This window comes from Loxodonta africana, chromosome 15 (genome assembly GCF_030014295.1).
Source record: "Loxodonta africana isolate mLoxAfr1 chromosome 15, mLoxAfr1.hap2, whole genome shotgun sequence".
In the NCBI taxonomy this organism is placed as follows: domain Eukaryota; kingdom Metazoa; phylum Chordata; class Mammalia; order Proboscidea; family Elephantidae; genus Loxodonta; species Loxodonta africana.
In genome coordinates this window covers 6,267,911-6,286,646 of record NC_087356.1, presented here as the reverse complement: position 1 = coordinate 6,286,646, position 18,736 = coordinate 6,267,911, and the positions used below count along the sequence as shown (strand labels likewise).

At 44.6% G+C, this 18,736-nt stretch overlaps 1 long non-coding RNA gene across 1 annotated transcript in view; it reads left to right on the top strand.

The window, feature by feature from the left end:
* Positions 1-18,532, top strand: part of LOC111751555 (uncharacterized) — a 46,426-nt gene extending 27,894 nt beyond the window's left edge. The window contains exons 3-4 of the long non-coding RNA XR_002786657.2: positions 8,535-8,829; positions 9,323-18,532. This is a non-coding gene — a long non-coding RNA (uncharacterized LOC111751555). The remainder of the gene's footprint in view (positions 1-8,534; positions 8,830-9,322) is intronic.
* The last annotated feature ends 204 nt before the right edge of the window (positions 18,533-18,736 follow it).

Sequence of the window (18,736 nt, the reverse complement as noted above, 5' to 3'; positions counted from 1 at the left end):
GTATAGATGGGGGTTACACCAAAACCTTCCCAAATGGGATTATAACCACAGGTATAGATGGGGGTTACACCAAAACCTTCCCAAATGGGATTATAACCACAGGTATAGATGGGGGTTACACCAAAACCTTCCCAAATGGGATTATAACCACAGGTATAGATGGGGGTTACACCAAAACCAACAGACCCACTGCTGTGGAGTCGATTCCGAATCATAGTGACCCTACAGGACAGAGTGGAACTGCCCCATAGGGTTTCCGAAGGGCACCTGGTGGATTCGAGCTGCTGACCTTTTGGTTAGCAGCCGCACCTCTTAACCACTACGCCACCAGGGTTTCATGGTATAGGGGTTAGGATTTACAATACATGCTTTTTGGGGACACAGATCAATCCATAACACCAGCTGAAACCTAACTTGGTTTGAAATTCTTTTTTATAAAAGTTTTATTGAGATATAATTAATATACCATACAATTCACCAGTTTAAAGTGGACAATTCAATGGTTTTTAGCACGAAATCTTTTTCTTGTAGAGTCTACTATTCATGAAGGGCTCTGGATTCTCCTCCTTTAAAAATGTAGTCTGACTTCCTATAAACTGGTCCTGGTGAAGCACCCACCTGCTTCCTTGGCTTTCCTTTTGAGCCATCAGTAAACCAAACCCGTTGCCACTGAGTGGATTCTGACTCATAGCGACACTACAGGACAGAGTAGAACTGCCCCATGGGGTTTCCAAGTAGCCACTGGTGGATTCAAACTGCCGACCTTTTGGTTAGCAGCCTAACACTTAACCACTGCACCGTCTGGGCTCCGAGTCATCAACACTCCCCCTCATGTACATATTTTTCCCTGTTCCTACGGGAAAGGAAAAGGGCTGATGGAATGCTCAGCAAACTGTGGGCCCCTGGGGGGGACTTAGATGTTTTAGTTAATAAGCTTCTCTAGTGTTTGAAATTTTCACAGTAATATATCTACTATTTTACTTTTTTTAATTAATTTTTTTTTTTAAGGTTTTATCTCTACTCAGAAGTTCCTGGGTGGTGCAAATGGTTAAAGTGCTTGGCTACTAACCCAAAGGTTGGAGGTTCAAGCCCGCCCAGAGGCACCTTGGAAGAAAGGCCTGGTGATCTACCTCCAATAAACCAGCCATGGAAAACCCTATGGAGCACGGTTCTGCTCTGACACACATGGGGTCGCCATGAGGCAGGGCTGACTCCATAGCAGCTGGAACTGGTGCTGGGACCTCCACCCAGCGTTTGTCTGGCTCTGTTGCTCCTACACTGAAAATGCCAGGAGGAGCCAGAAGCAGAGCATCTCCACACTTCAGGAGAGTGAGCCTTGTGTGTGAGGTTTTCCCAGTCCTGAGGGGTTTTATTCCCTTACTCTCGCTCTCCTTTCTTCTTCACCTCTGAAGATAAAGGTCTTCCCCATGCTGACTCACTTGCAAACAAAGAAGTGGGCTACTGCTTTCAGCCAGAGAAAATTTTAAGTCACAGAATTTCTTTTTAATTAAAAAAAAAAAAAAAAAGTACCAAGAGTAGCATCCGGGGTCTTACAAGCCTGTGAGTGGGCATCTAGGATACTCTACTGGTCTCACCCCTTTGGGAGCAAGGAATAATGAGGAAAACTAAAGACACGAGGGAAAGATTAGTCCAAAGGACTAATGGACCACAACTACCATGGCCTCCACCAGGCTGAGTCCAGCACAGCTAGACGATGCCCGGCTACCACCATTGACTGCTCTGACGGGGATCGCAATAGAGGGTCCCCGACAGAGCTAGAGAAAAATGTAGAAAAAACTTCTAACTCATAAAAAAAGATGAGACTTACTGGCCTGACAGAGACTGGAGAAACCCCGAGAGTATAGCCCCAGGACACCCTTTTAGCTCAGTAATGAAGTCACTTCTGAGGTTCACCCTTCAGCCAAAGATTAGACAGGCCCATAAAACAAAACAAGACGAAAGGGGCACACCAGCCCAGGGGCAAGGACTAGAAGGCAGGAAGGGACAGGAGAGCTGGTAATAGGGAACCCAAGGTAGAAAAGGGAGAGTGTTGACATGCTGTGGGGTTGTTAACCAATGTCACAAAACAATATGTGTACTAACTGTTTAATGAGAAGCTAGTTTGTTCTGTAAACCTTCATCTTATATACATTAAAAAACAAACAAACAAAACAAGAGTACCAAATGTACCAAGTGTACCAGTCCACTGGCCTTCAAAACGTAGTAAGCTAAAGCGAGACAAGTGTTAACTTTCATTCAGTTTCCTGGTATCAATAGAGTGAAGAGTTCCGCAGTTAGGTATTGGCTAGCCATGGACTTTGGGCTTAGTTGAGACCCTGTTCCTGAGTTCAGGTGTGCGTCAGCCCTTGAACACACACACTATTTCCAGACTGATAAGCCTGGTGAATGGTAAACTGTGGGCTCTATTTTCCTTTGGGAGGGCATCAACTGGTCAAGAACTGTGAAAGGTGTGAGATTTTACCCACCTTCTAAGCTAGTGCGTTGGCCTGCAACAGTTTCATGGATACTGGCAGAGAAGGAGATTCCTCGGTCAGAGACAAAGGATGACTTATTGCTCACAGCAATAGCAGTAGCGAGAGTATCAGCATTTGCACCAGTTTCCCAAGCCCCAACTCCCAGAGCAACATGCAAGGGCCAGGTGACGCCTGCACACACAGCAGGTTGTGTTACAGGAGAGGAACCCAGAGCTTGGGAACCCACATCTTTTAAAATGGGCAGTAAGTGTGCCTGATCTTTGATCCAAAGACAGGCATCTTTACTCACGTATGCCCTTTGCTCAGGAGGGAGACACTGTATCTTTCAAGACTACCGTATTTTTACAAAAATAAGGTACACCTTCTGTGTTTGTCAGCTGTGCCCTTCCCCCAAGAGGTATATTCTTAAACATTTCATGCTGATTATTTTTACAGCAACATGTAAAAAAAAAATGGCGGCTTATACCTCATGGGCAGAGGGCAAGATTGGCAAACAAGCGCAGAAGGCTTGCGTTATTTGCGTAAAAATTCAAGATAATCCAGAATGAAGGTGATCAGTGCCTTTCTCCACAAGAAAAACAAGAGCCACAGGGAATTGTCTCTCAACAGATATACCCACTGGTATTTATCAGGGTTCAGTCTGAATTCTAAGTTTCAAAATAGGCCTTTAGGAACACATATCTCACATACAATTCACCTTCCCTGCATTTCTTTACTAGAGTATTTTTATAGAGATATAAAAATTATATCACATTTCAGATCTGTCAAAATAAGAATACTATTTAAGCCAATAATATTTGACGTTTTATTTAATACCTGATTTGCAAGTCAGGGCAATATTTTCAACTAGAAAGTAAAAAATGTTCTACAGATTCTTACACTCCAGCTGACTGCTAGTAACTTAATTGCACATTGTTGTGGAAACAGGGTCAGAGTACGTTGTGAATATGCAACATTCTCTTGAAGAACAATTCAGATAATTACCGACTGACCTTAAAACAGACTTTCTAGTCTGATCTTTGAAGTGTTTGTTGTTGGAACTGCATATAGACCATTTTTCAAAGAGTACAATGCCCAAGGCCAAATGTTCTTTACTAATTAAGCCAGACTATTTTTTTTTTTTTTTATTGTTTGACTTGGGAAACCCTGGTGGTGTAGCAGTTAAGAGCTGTGGCTGCTAACCAAAGGTTAGGCAGTTCGAATCTGCCAGCGCTCCTTGGAAACTCTATGGGGCAGTTCTACCCTGTCCTATAGGGTCACTATGAGTCGGAATCCACTAGGCACTGGGTTTGCTTTGTTTTTTTTTGCCTTGTATTTTTGGGTGTAGCCTGGGGTGGGAGCTTTGTTTTTCTGAGCAGGGAGAGTTTTGGGGATGCCAATGAGATGAGGTGTGTAGAAGGTTAGGAGGAAGAGCCTAGAAGGGAAGTCAGGAGTCTGCAGAAAGGAAGGAGCGGAGAGGCTGAAGAGGGGGTGAAGTGGGGTGGGAGCTGGGGGTTGGACCGTGGCGATATTTGTGGCTTAGGAAGTGGACCTTTGGGAGAGAGAGATGTTACAGGAGATTTAAAAAAATAATTTATGTTTTTGTTGAGACTAGCGCCAGCAGAACATACACCAATTCAACCATTTCTATGCGCACAATCCAGGGACACGCTGATGACATCCTTCCAGTTGTGCAACCCTTCTCGCCCTCCTGTCCTGAGCTGTTCCTCTCCTATTAACGTAAACCCACTGCCCCCAAGGTTCCTATCTAATCTTTCCAGTTGCTGTTATCAAGTTGATCCCACACAGATAATTCTTAAAAGAGCACAACGCTCAAGGCAGACATTCTTTACTAATTAAGCTAAACTACCGTTAGACTGGAAACCCTGGTGGCATAGTCATTAAGTACCATGGCTGCTAACTAAAAGGTCGGCAGTTCAAATCCACCAGGTGTTCCTTGGAAACTCTGTGGGGGCTGTTCTGTCCTGTAGGGTTGCTATGAGTTGAAATCGACTCAATAGCAACAGGTTTGGCTTTTTTTTTGGGGGGTATTGTTAGACTTCAGGGGATATTTCTGGTTTAAGGTTTAAAGACTATCACAAGGCAACAGATTCGGGAGTTCGTCCAGCCTCCATGGATCCAGAAAGGCTGGATTCCATGAGAATTTGAAATTCTGTTGCACATATTCTCCCTTTTAATCAGGATACTTCTAGAGAATCTTTGATCAAAACGTTCAGTAATGGTCGCCAGGCACCACCTCCTGGTCTCCTGGCAAAGGAGGCAGTTGTTCATGGAGGCCACGCGCTGCATTTCCTCCTGCTGTTCCTGGCCCTCCCCTTTCCCCTTACAGAGGATTTTTATGCTTTCTGGTGTGGTGTCAGGGTAACATCTCCTTTTCCATGAAACTTTATCCAAAGGACTTGGGAATGTTTTTCAGAGGTTTAGAGGTTTTAAAAGGTACAACCTTGGCCTCAGGGTGTGGGATGACACCCTAGCAGCCTGGGGAGCCCAACCAGATTTGGGTCACAACATCGCTTTTTATTATCCAGAGGAATTCTGCTGGTTTACCTGTGCAGCGATAGGGAATCACCAGGTCCCAGTGCAGATATTTCAGGAAAGACCTCTCGGCCTCTGGTAATGAACCATAATAATCCCCAGCTCCCCTGCGATGAGGGCTATTTGGGAACTACTTGCAAGAGAAAAGAGAAGCATCTGGAAGGCCTTCCTTCCTCTCTTGTCATAGCCACTCTCTGTTGCACAGGGAGTATTCTCTCCCCACTGAGCTGTCCTATGTTGTTTGTGCTTTCCCAGTCCTCATTCTTCTCGCTTTTCTTGCAGTGTTGAACATGCTTTACCGAAAATCGCCTCCTCTTTGAAACTCTCTCTTCTGTTAGCTTCGGGAACACCAGTTAAATAAGCAATGAAATAACAATCGTTTGCATTTTTGAGTGCCTGCTTGTGCCTGACAGTGTTCTAACTACTTTGTATCCCTTACTAGGTTTGGAGCCCCTGGGTGGCACTGGAACATGTAACTACTAGCTGAAAGGTTGGTGGTTCGAACCCACCCAGAGGCACCTTGGAAGACAGGCCCGGCAATCTGCTTCCGAAAGGTTACAGCCTTGAAAATCCTATGGGGCAGTTCTACTCTGCACACATGGGGTCGCCTTAAGTCAGAATTAACAGCAACTAACAACAACTTTTTTTTTTTCTAACAACAACTGTATTTAATCTTCACAACAGCTCGAGTGGATGGATAATAAAAGTTTTCTCATTTGCAAATGAGTAACCTGAACTTCGAAGAGGTTAAGAGGCTCTCCTGGTTGCTCAGAGGCAGGGCTGGGATAGAACAGTGTTTTCTCTGACATCAGGGTCTAAGGCTGAAAAGGATGGGTTGCCAAGAGAACAAAAGAAATTCAGCCCTCATCCATCGACGGTGGGAATGTAAAATGGTACAGCCACTGTGGAAAATAATTTGGTGGATTCTCAAAAAGTTGAACACAGAACTACTATATGACCCCGCAATCCCAATCAGAGGTGTATACCCAGAAGACGTGAAGGCAGGAATGCAAACAGAAACCTGTACGCCAATGTTCATTGCAACACTATTTACAGCAGCCAAAAGGTGGAAACAACAGAAATGTCCATCGACAAATGAATGGATAAACAAAATGTGGTACACACATTCAATGGAAGACTGCTGAGCCATAAAGAGAAATGAAGGTCCCGTGCACGCCAGAGCATAGATGAACCTTAAAAGCATCATGTTGAGTGAAATGTCAGTTACAAAAGGACAAATATTATATGATCTCATTTATATGAAATAAGCAGATATATAGAAACGAAAGATTATTAGTGGTTATGGGGGTGGCTGGGGGTAGTTTGGAGACCCTGGTGGCGTAGTGGTTTAGTGCTTCGGATGGTAACCAAAAGGTCAGCAGTTGGAATCCACCAGACACTCCTTGGAAACCCTATGGGGCAGTTTTACTCTGTCCTATAGGGTCGCTATGAGTTGGAATAGGTGTTTTTGGGTTTGGGGGTAGTTTTTACTTTGGGAGCACTGAGTTTATGTTAATGGAGGTGGGATAATTCAGAAAAGGACAGGGATAACGGTCGCACAGCCAGAAGAATGTAGTTGGTGTCACTGAATTGTGCACGCAGAAATTGTTGAGATGGAGTATTTTTCTTATGCATATTTTCACTACGATAAACAAAAGAAAAGAAATACGGACAGACAGATGCAGCAGGGACAGGTAGCATTCCTGGAGTGCTGACCGTGCAGCAGGCTCGGCACGCGACCTCTCTGGCCTCACTATAATCCCGGGAGGTAGGTGGCGGTAGCCCCGGGTTACAGTTGGGGACGCGGGCCCCGGGAGGGTAAGTGACTGGTACAGCACCAGAATCAGTGAGTGGCAGAGCCAGATTTTTGCCCCGAAGTGGGTGTCCTCTCCCCTTCATCACGCTGTGTCCAAAACAAGCTTTGCCTTCCAGCTGAGTGTGCTGGGGAGTCAGCCCGCCTTGGGAATCGTCCTTCCAGTCACCTTTGGCAGGCAGGTCAGACTGACCCATGCGCAGACTGACAGCTTAGGCCTGCTCCTCCCCTGGGAGAACCCACCACCATCAAGTACCTCGGATCCTGGGCCCACGCTGGACCTTTAATAACCTTTTTAATGACTGTTCTTCACTTTATTTTCTTTTTTTTTAAGGTGTTTTTTTTAAATAACCCATTGCCATCCAGTGGATTCCGACTCATAGCAATTCTATAGAACAGAGTAGAAGTGCCCCATAGGGTTTCCAAGGCTGTAATCTTTATAGAAGCAGGCTGCCACATCTTTCTCCAGTGGAGTGGCTGGTGGGTTCGAACCGCTGACCTTTTGGTTAGCAGCTGAGTGCTTAATAACTGCGCCACCAGGGCTCCTTATTTTTTAAATGAACTTTTTATTTTGGAATATTTGCATAGTTACAGAAAAGTTACAAAGATAGTACCAAATTCCCATAGAGTCCTCACCCAGCTTCCCCTAATGTTATCATCTGAAATTCTCATGGTATGTTTGCCACAACTAAGACCCCAGCAGTTCTGTTAGCTGAACTCCAGCTGTAATTTGGTTTCACCAGTTTTTACACGGATGTCCCTTTTTTCTGTTCCAGGGTCCAATCCAGGCTCCCACATTACGTTTGTTCCTGGGGTCTTCCTAGTCTCCTCGGTTCTGTGACAGTTTTTAGTGACCTGGAAGTTTTCCCTTGTTCTTCACAACCTGCACCCTTTTGTTTTGTTTTAGTTTTAATTTTATTGTGGTAAAATAATATAATATAAAATTTGCCACTTTAACCTTTTTTTCTTTTAATTTATTGTGGTAAAACACATATAACAAAAAGTTTGCTGTTTTACTGTTTTTTGAGTATGCAATTCTGTGACATAAATTATGCTCACAGTGTTGGTCAACCACCCCCACTATGTATTTCCAAAACACTCACATCTTCAACAGAAACTGTACCTATTTAGCAACAACGCACTGCTTTCGTTCTCATCACCACAGGCTCAGGCGTTCTCATCCTCCTTTGCGACACCACTTGATGTTGAGAACGCTTTAAATACACTTCAACGAAGCACAAATAGCAATCCTACGAGCTCAGTAGGGACTTATTGATTTTTTTGTGTAAAATATTAATGTGTCTTTCAGGGCTATTTATGTAGTTAGACTGCAGAGCACATGATGTCTCCTGATAGGCCAACAGCACCAAGATCTGTTTTTTTTCTGGGAAAACATATTTACCACTAGCATGATTTTTTTTTTTTCCCCTCCTCGTTTTTATTGTGTGCCCAGGCACTAAATAATAACAATTACAGGCTGGCTCTGTTAATGAATCGACTGTTTAAATGTCTCAGGATTCCTCTCTGGTCTGTAGGTGTGCTGAGCCACACTCTCACGTTATTATCCCACTGGCCTGATTTTCAGTGGGCAATCTAAAGCCATCTCACTTGCTCCTGTTAAATTTTGTCTCTGTTGAAATAAAAACAGAAGCTGGCATGTGATTTTCCGAACGTTCCTTTGTTTTTTATAGAAATGCACTGTTGATGACCGTGTAAGTGCGTGACCAGAACGCGTGCTGCTCTGCCTGGCTTCACAAAGAAGGGCCAACAACCAAGTTGGAGCCTCACCACCAGGAGAGGGTCCAGGAGAAAAGGCCACAGGCTCTTGGGGGACTTGCCCATATGCCGTCAGTCAACAAAGCCGCTTATTCTGAAGCAATATAAGCCAGTCAAGCGGTGCTTCCCAAAGTGTCAGCAGCTGGTATCATGTTGTATGTCGCTAACTTTTTCTCCTAAGTGTATCAAGAGACTGTTGTAACTAAGGAGGTAAGACGAGTTCCCACCAAGGAGCGTGGGCAGAGATGTGTAGGTGACATCCAGGTCTAGCCTGTAAAAATCTCCCCAACCCCTGAGAACCCCCAGTCTGTCTCTCCCGTCGCTGGCTGCTTTGGAGGTCACATGTTCAAACGGTGTAGCTACAAGAGGAAGGAGGGCTGTTGAACTCACTTTGGACTCTGACATGACGTCCTTTTCTCCTGGAGCGTCTCCCCCTGCTTATAAATAAGCTTTTATTGTGTCAGTCACTAAGATTTCACTAAGATAGCCTATCCTGTTGAAGCGTGTACTAGTACACAAAAGGCTAAGTTCCTTGCTTGTAATAGTCTCTTGCTTATGTAATTTGAGACGTTGGGTTAAACATATTTCTTTATTGCAGAACTTCTCGGAGATTTCATTTTTCTAACATGCCTTGTGAATCTTCTAGAGGGATTTAGCAGGCCACTGTTCTTCTTTATTTAACCATGAAACCATTTTTCTACAGGTGTCTAATGGCAAGAATCTTACGAAGATTCACTTAGGGAAATGTTGTATTAGAGGACTGAGATATGGCTAAGGTCTTCCGGAATTTCAAACAGGAAGAGGCGCCACTGCTTTGCTCTGTGAACGTCTCTTCAACTGGAGGGTCCTGAGGTAGATCTCAGGGGTTCGGACACCACCATCATTACCATCTTTGAGGAGAAAGACAAAGACTGTAATTACAGCAATACATCTTGCCTAATAGTATCTTCAAGGCCCTATCCTGGACCAGATCAAGATGAATGTCAACCCGTTGGTTGCTTGGAACGCCAGGTTCTAAAGGGCACTACATCACTGCACAAGCAATCAGAGCAATAATAGATAAGCTGGGCTTCATCAGAATTAAATATTTGTGCTTCAAAGGACACTATCGAGAAAGTGAAAAGACAATTCACAGAATGGGAGAAAGTACTTGTAGTTTACATGTCTGAAGAGGGACTGGTATCCAGACTACATAAAGAACCCTGGACACTCGACAATAAAAAGATAAATAGCCCAGTTTAAAAGTGAAAATCTTCTTTCTCCAGAGAAGAAAGCTATACAAATGGCTAATAAGCACAAGAAAAAATGCTCAAGTTATTATTAGTCATTAGGGAAACAGAAACCAAAGCCACAATGAGACGCCGCTTCACACCCACTAAAGACCCCCCAAACAAACCTTGACTCAGGTTGATTCCATACGCGTCAGAGTAGAACTGTGCCTTTCTTCTTATGCACCTTTGGGTGGGCTCGAACCGCCAGCCTTTCTGTTAGCAGCGAGCACATTAGCGCTTTCACCAACCAGGGGCTCCTCACACCCACTAGGATGGCTATGATCAAAATGATGGACGATAACAAGTGTTGGCGAGGATGTAGAGAAATTGTAACCCTCACACATTTCTAATGGGAATGTAAACCTGCTTTGAAAAACAGTTTGGTAGTTCCTCAGAAAGTTAAACATAGTCAGCAGATGACCCAGCAATTCTACTTCTAGGTACATACTCAAGAAAAATGAAAATATATGTTGTAAAAATGGCATGGGGGCGGTGTCTGACCTCCTCTCACTTTATAAGGGGGACGGAGAATCCACAGTCCAAGGCTGATTCCTATGAGGCGGGGGTCAGGCATGCCTCTGCTCTCTGCCATCTTTACAAATTCTGACACCAATCATCCCTCCCACGGCACTCTCTACTTCTCTGCTGGGTTCGATAATTCATAGCAATGGCCACACAGAACTCACAGACAATACTTAGGATTATAGGGGTTATTCAGGAAGTTAAAAAAAAAAAAAAAAACAGGTTACAATTCAAGCTCAGGAACACTCAGGGAACACTTCTTCCATCAGGACAGCCACTTCTCAGCCATGCTGTAGGCATGCCTCTCCCTGGCCCTGAGCCTCTGCCCAAAGGCACTCAGCCTTCCAACTCTGTGGACTAGGAAGCCCACCGTGCTGTCTCCTGCTGCTGGGTCTCTCCCTTTGGGTCTGACTGTCTTCAGGGTTCCAACTCTGTCTTGGTTCTCTGGCTCCAGGAGCCTCTTAATGCAGGAATCCCAGGTCCAAAGACGTGCTCTCTGCTCCTGGCTGTTCTCCCTTGGTGGTGGTGGGATCCTCTCTTTCTTGCCTCTGGGGTGGCTCATTTCAAGCCCAGCAGGATGGCAAAACTTACCAATTCCTTCAGTGGGCTGCATTTACCCTATCGAATAGTCTTGCCCAATCACCTGGGTGAGAGTTACAAGACCATGGCTAGAAAGGCGCCCCATGTCTACACAAAAAGTACATGAGTGTTCATAGCTGCATTACTCATAACAGCCAAAAAGTGGGGCCAACCCAAATGTCCATCACCTGATGACTGGATAGATAAAATATACCACCACCACTACCACCCACTGCCGTCGAGTCGATTCCGACTCATAGTGACCCTATAGGACAGAGTAGAACTGTCCCACAGAGTTTCCAAGGAGGGCCTGGTGGATTTGAACTGCCAATCTTTTGGTTAGCAACCATAGCTCTTAACCACTATGCCACCAGGGTTTCCAGATAAAATATGGTATATCCATATAATGGAATATTATTTGGCAGTAAAAAGGGATAATGTACTGATACATGCTACAATGTGGATCTAGAAAACAGTACATTAGGTGAAAGAAGCCAGTCACAAAAGGCCACATATTGCATGACCCTGTTTATATGTAATGCCCAGAATAGGCAAATCCCCGGAAAGCAAATGATTGTTAGGGGCTGGGGGAGGAAAAGGGGGTGGGTGTGGGGTTTCTTTTTGGGGTGATGAAACTGTTCTGAAATTAGATAGTGGTGATGGCTGTATAACCACGTGAATACACTAAAACCCACTGAACTGACACGTAAAAAGGCTGAATTTAATGGCATATTAATTCTATCTCAATAATAATAAAATACACACCATTAGAATAAATGGGAAGTAGGTTGCCAGTAAACACCAGCTTCTACACAGAACTCCTCACAGGACTGGCAAAATATAAAACGTCCGCAAGTGGAAAAAGCAAAACCAAGTGAGTAAAAGCACCGTTCCCCAGCAGCACCACCATACTCCCACTGAGGACTTCTGCAACGTGCATATGAATAATCGCCCTTTGCAACTTCAGGTCCAGCCCTGAACCCCAGACCGACCAGCTGACAGTCACCCAAAACTCAAGATCAAGTGATGTCTGGATTAGCTGATAGCTGGGAGTGAGTGATTTATTACCTAAATTTTAAACACTTTAATATTTTTGCCAGATTGAGAAAATTAACAAAAGGAAACTGGAGAACAAAACCACAGAAAGGCAGGGAAGTGTTTACCACGTGCCAGCCAGGAGAAAGGACATATCTTGAGCAGTTCTTTGTTTGTGTGAGTGACTTACATTGTCCAGTAAAATATACCAGAAAAACAATGACATGAAAGACAATTCTAAAAAATTGAAACAGTGCGGTTTAGGGCATGACAGTGGTGACATTCACTTGAGCTCTGTGCTCCTGGAAAACAGCAATGGTTAAGAAACCCCCCATCTACCTGCCCTTTTTGTTCGGGGAAACAGTACCTCTTAACTGCAAAGAGTCAGCCTTCCCGGTTTGACTTAGATAAGACCAGCTGTCCTATCCACTATTTCTCATGTCCCCATAGGGCTCTCGGATGACTCGCTTGTCCTCTGGCCGTGATAAAACCTCAGCCCTCCTTCCTTTTCTCTGAGGAGTTCCTCATTACTGAACGTTCTGCCTCTTGCAACCGTCTGAATAAAATCATGCCCTTGATTGCCTGATGCATTTCGTCTTCACAGGCATACAGTAAACCCTTTATCTTGAACATAAAGAGGTGTGCAGTTTTTATTAGTAGACAATCCATTCTTTCCGCCCCCACTAAGAAAATGTTGAAAAAATATTTAAAGAATGTCAGTTTGAAGGGATGCCAAATTATTTGCCAGCCTGGGGTACCCACACGTCCCAGCCTGAGTTCATCTTGACCAGCTATCTCAAAGACACACTGTGGAGCCAATTCCTTTGAAAGAAAATTCAAGGAAGGTTTTTGTTTTGTTTGTTTTTTTAAAGCAAAGCCTCCCCAAGCACAGCACAGTTCTACATTTCTTTAGTATCCACTGTACTCCGGTTAGTTCTTCTCGGTTCTGGAGCCCACCGAACACCAATCACCTACCTTTGCTCAGTTTTAGATACTAAGGGGGGAAAAGTGAATATATGGAACTAGTTTCATATATCATCAGATCTCCCGGACTATTGCTGCATCTTATTTCTAACTTCTCCTTACACCTAGACTATCTTATCTACATTGCTAGGTGTCTTAGATTCTTAGCGCTGCTATGACAGAAATACCACAAGTGGGTGGCTTTAAAGAACAGAAATTTATTTTGTAACAGCTCAAGAGGCTGGAAGTCCATTCAGGGTGTGGCTCTAGAGGGAGGTCCTTCTTTGTCTGTTTCAGAAGTGATTAGTTTAGGATCTGCTCTACACTGGTAGGACACCCAACTGATTGGTTACATTACATTAGATTACATTATGGAAGGTAATCTCCTCTGCCCAAGGCCAGCTGATTTCATTGTATGATTAAAACTTAACAGTGTGTGGCCAAGATTTTAATACATATTTTGGGGGGACACAATTCAATCCATAAGACTAGGTTCAGAACCATTATAAATCATGGTTGACAAGTAAAATGGAACTACTCTGAGTGATCACAACTCAATAGCTCATTTAACTTTCTAAGTGGGCAAGTGGTGAAGAGATTCACTCTTCAGGCCTGTTAATGAGGACTCTCCCTGAAATGTCTGGATACGCTCCCCTGGCAGCTCCATTCCTGGACTCTTCACAGGAATCTGCTGGGCAGCTTCAGGTGCTAAACCATAGGATTTCCCAGGTTAGGTTTAATTTTACCAATACTGAACCAGGATGATTTCTGGAATCCAAACTACTGTATTATTGAGCATTTATGGAGTCCTTGAGTGACGCAGGAAACCCTGGTGGCATAGTGGTTAAGAGCTACAGCTACTGACCAAAAGGTTGGCAGTTCGAATCCAGCCGGTGCTCCTTGGAAACTCTATGGGGCAGTCCTACTCTGTCCTATAGGGTCGCTATGAGTCCGAATCGACTTGATGGCAATGGGTTTGGTTTTTGGTGAGTGATACAGTTAAACACTCAACTACTAACTCAAAGGTTGGCGATTTGAACCCACACAGACTTGTCTCGGAAGAAAGGCCTGGTGATGTGCTTCTAAAAGGTCACAGCCTTAAAAACCCAAAGAAGCACAGTTCTGCTCTGCATACATGGGGTTGCCATGAGTCAGAATCGACTTGTTTTTGGTTTGAACATTTATGGTAATCTCTTCAGTTACCTATCAAAAGGAGACCTGAGTTTGTCTTACGCAAGATCTCACTTACTGGGGCTAAGTGATTTGGGAGTTGATTACTTTATCAAAGAAGCCATTGAAAACGGAAAATCAGAGCTAAAAAATGGGGTTTATTTTAGAAACTGCCTGGGCCCTCCCATCCCTTTAGGAGGGGGTACAGGATACAGCTTTAAAGGTAGTCTAATAATACCTGTTCTAATGATCGCCTGTTAAAACTTGTTGCCTTCGAGTTGATTCTGACTCCTAGCAGCCCCACAGGACAGAGTAGAACTGCCCTATAGGGTTTCCAAGGAGTGGCTGGTGGATTCGAACTGCTGACCTTTTGGTTAGCAGCTGAGCTCTCAACCACTGCGCCACCAGGGCTGCACTGATAATCGCAGAGGCAGGAAAGCTACCTGCCGCTGAGGCCTTCGGTCTACAGCTTCTGTCTGCTGGTGCTTTGGGAGCAGGAAAACCAAATCTTCTGCCAGTTAGTTAGCTGTGTGCCTGCTGGGGCACGTTCGTGGACCATGCGCAATGGAACGGAATGAAATGCTGCCAGTACTGCACCATTTCCAGGACCATCGTGATCCGTAGGGTTTTTGCTGGCTGATTTTTGGAAGCAGGTCACCAGGCCTTTCTTCCTGCTCCATCTCAGCCTGGAAGCTCTGCTGAAACCCGTTCAGCATCATAGCAACACACAGCCTCCACTGACGGATGGGTGGTGGCTGCACGTGAGGCGCACTGACCAGGAATCAAACCCAGGACTCTTGCATAGGAGGCGTGATTCTACCACTGAGCTGTCAATGTGTCTCTGTTATTAGGTAGCTGTGGTGGCTAAAGTTGTGTGTCACCTTTGCTGGACCATGATTCTCAGTGGTTTGGCAGCTGTGTAGTGATTTAGTCATCCTCCATGATGTGATCTGATATGATCAGCCAATCAGTTGCAAGAAGAATTTCCTCCGGGGCGCGGTCTGCATCCAATATATATGGACGTTGTGGCAAAGCTCGTTCACTTGCTCTGGATCCTGCAGCTGGCTTGTCATCATCTGACCTCCAGTTCATGGGACTTGAGCCAACAGCCTGCCATCTTACCTGCCAATCTTGTGTTCATCAGCCCCTGCAGCTACGTGAGTCAGGAGAAGGCTCCAGTCTGATGTCCAACGCACGGACTTGGGACTTGCCAGCGTCTACAACTGTATGAGCCATTTCCTTGAGATAAATCTCTCTGTATATGTATTTATACACATATGCTTCACTGGCTTTGCTTCTCTAGAGAGCCCAGCCTAAGGCAGGAGCAGAGTGAATAAACAGCCCTGCTCACTGTCTCACCTACAAGTGCTAAGAGTGAGAGGCTGTGTGGTACAGTAGAAAGACATCTGAACTGGGGGACCCAAGTTCCAGTTCTGGGCTGTTACTTTCAAGTTGTGAGATTTTGGACAAGTATTTCCCTTCTTTGAGCCTCTGTCTTCATCTGTAAAATAAGGGGACCAGGCCAAATGACATACGAAGCTCCTTGTTAAACCTAGCCTTTGCTCATCCATCACTTTAAAAGTGAGATAAAAAATGTAATCAACAGTGACCTAACAGGGTTCTTGCTAATTGTGAAATTAATATTAGGCCTGGGTGTTTCTGGCAATATGGTGCTTATCGTTCTTCCTACATGTATTTATTGAACACCAACTAGGCACTTGATGGGACAATGACAAAATCGAAGATGGTTATCCACATGGAATTTACATTCTAGCAGAAAGAGACCCTAAACAATAAACGTAATAAACACAAATTTATATAATTAGGCAACAAATCATTTGTTTGGATAATTCCAGCAAGAACACCTGTCCAAGCAGCTATCCCAAACCAGCCTGCTGTGGAGATCTGACCAAAAAGTGAAATGTTTTATGTTTTGGATATCCTATTGTTTTCTTTAATCAAATAACTAGATTATCTTGTTATGGAAAGGGGGTGGGGGGGGGAAGGTGTGGTCAAGAGGCCTGGATTCTTGCCTCAATTAAAAGTTGTATTTTTAAGCAACAAAACCAATTCAAGCTAGATTAAGCAGAAACAGAGAATTTATGTTAAGCAATCAGGGGTGTGTCACAGAACCCAGAGTTGAACCCAGGACCGAGCCCCACTGTGCAAAACTGAAGGAGGAGCTCTCTCAAGGTTTGTGCAAGGGCAGGGTTGCACCCAAGAGGTATGCCTTTTTCTTTTCACTTTTGCTAATTTTGTTTAATTAATTTTTTAAATTGTACTTTAGATGAAGGTTTACAGAACAATCTAGTTGTCTTTTTCAATTCTTTGCTCTGCATGTCTCTCTAAAAAAAAAATTGTTTATAATTGTGTTAGAATATAAATACAAAACATTCGCCATTGCGACCATGTCTTCCGTATACGATCCAGTGACATGAGTTACCTCACCGTCTTGTACCACCTGCATCACATTCTGTTTCCAGGCTTTCACTACTCTTAGCAGAAGCTCGGCGCCCTTTAAGCAATAGCTCTCCCTTCCCGCCCACTCCCCCAACCCCACCACCGGTAAACTGTCATCTCTGTGCATTCGCTGGTTCAGGATGTCTCTCTTGCCACATCCTCGGCCAGCCCTGGCTGGGTCTCCGCGACCTGGACGTCTTGAAAGCAGACCCGGACGCCTGTCTGGAGCCTGGGAACAGTCTCCCCCAAGACTCCCCTCGCTCCATCACATCAGGCGTACTCAAGACACCGGTATTCCACATTTACGTGCATTTTATTATCAAAATGTTAAAGGTTTTACAGTTTGGTGCTGGAAATTAATATTAATTTGATTTTGCCGTTTTCCCTTTGTATTTTGAAGCCAACGAAATTTCTTTCCAGGACCTCAAACATTTTCCAGGACCTCTGAAAGGCTTGTGGGCCCCGCTCTGCCCTCTGGCTCTGCCTGTCCTCCCTGAGACTCGGTTCTCCTGTCCGCCTTGCAGAGAGCTCCGCTCCCTCTAAACCCTCAGTCAGCCCGCTCTGATTGCTCCCTCTCCAAAGGGCCCCCGCCGAAATCAATCCAGTATCTGATGGCCAGATTTGATACCGGGGCCAGGTAAGAACCTGAGCCGCACTGGGAAGGGCTGTCAACCTCAAAGCAGACACCCGTTCTCCATTAGCCAGCCTCTGAGGAGGCTAATTTCAGCAGAATCACTAAAAGTCCATGATACTGCAAATGTCTTTCTGGCTGCCGGGCTGTGTGGCGGGGGAAGCAGGGAAGGGCAGTTTTCCTGCGAAAAGGATTTAAGCAGGAGGCAAAGAGAGGCAGTAAAATAATCCTGCACTTCACCTTAGGCTGACCACGAAATTCAACATTGAGGGTTTTGAAGGGAGATTCACAAGAAAAGGAGGGCTTGGGTTATCAGGGAAACACCTGAAGGCAAGGAGGTGCAGAAAGCAGGCAAGAAATGTGTGGAAACAAGTTAGAGAGAGCACAGGAGACCAACGCTTAGTGTTACTTTTACCCCCAAAAGAATTTAGCTGATCGCACTGTTTGGACTTGGATAGTTAGTTTAAGATACTAGATAAGGTCACTGTGTTGTCCTCTGATCCAGCCTCTAACCAGGCTGGAGCCCAGCATGTATCTCGACTGAGGCTGGGGAGCACTACAGGCTACAGAAAGAACCTTTGAGATAAACAGATGAACAGGCAAGCTGATGAGAGGTTGTAAACTACTTATCATAGCGGAATTAACTTCCCGATTCCCAGCCTCAGTTTTCCCACTACCACCCGCTACACAGACATTGGAGTCCCTGGGTGGTGCAAGGAGACCTTGGTGACATAGTGGTTAAGTGTTATGGCTGCCAACCAAAAGACTGGCAGTTCGAATACACCGGGTGCTCCTTGGAAACCCTATGGGTCAGTTCAACTCTGTCCTATAGGGTTGCTAGGAGTTGGAATCCGCTCTGCAGTAAGGAGTTTTTGGTTTTAATGGCTGGTGCAAACAGTGAATGCATTTGGCAGCTAACCAAAAGGTTGGAGGTTTGAGTCCACCCAGAGGTACCTCTGAAGAAAGGCCTGAAGATCTGCTTTTGAAAAATCAGCCACTGAAGCCCCCATGCAGCACAGTTCTACTCTGACACACATGGGGTCGCCGTGAGTCGGGGTCACCTCAGTGGTGACTGGTGAGGGTGGGGGCACAGACACAAATTGACTTGTGGAAAAGCTGTAAGTCATTTCTAATGTCTGCACAATATTTCTAGATGATTTGTGAACACTATTTAGGAACATGATTTTTAAATTTTGCTATATTTTTAAAAAATAAAAATAGAGCTGTGTTCAGTGGGTTTTGTTTGTTGATCTACTTCTTTCTGTCTACGTGTTAAAAAAAATTTTTTTTTTTTTTTTTACAGACCCATAATTGACAGGCATAACCACTGGATCAGGGAGCAATGGCTTAAGGGTAGTTTCACTTCATAAAATCTTCCTGCTATTTTTTATTTTTGAACATAGAAAAAATGCGTGTGAACTCATTGAGAGAATTCTTCATGGAATTGGAGAGAATTTTTATAACGTGTATGTCATAGGGTGAATAT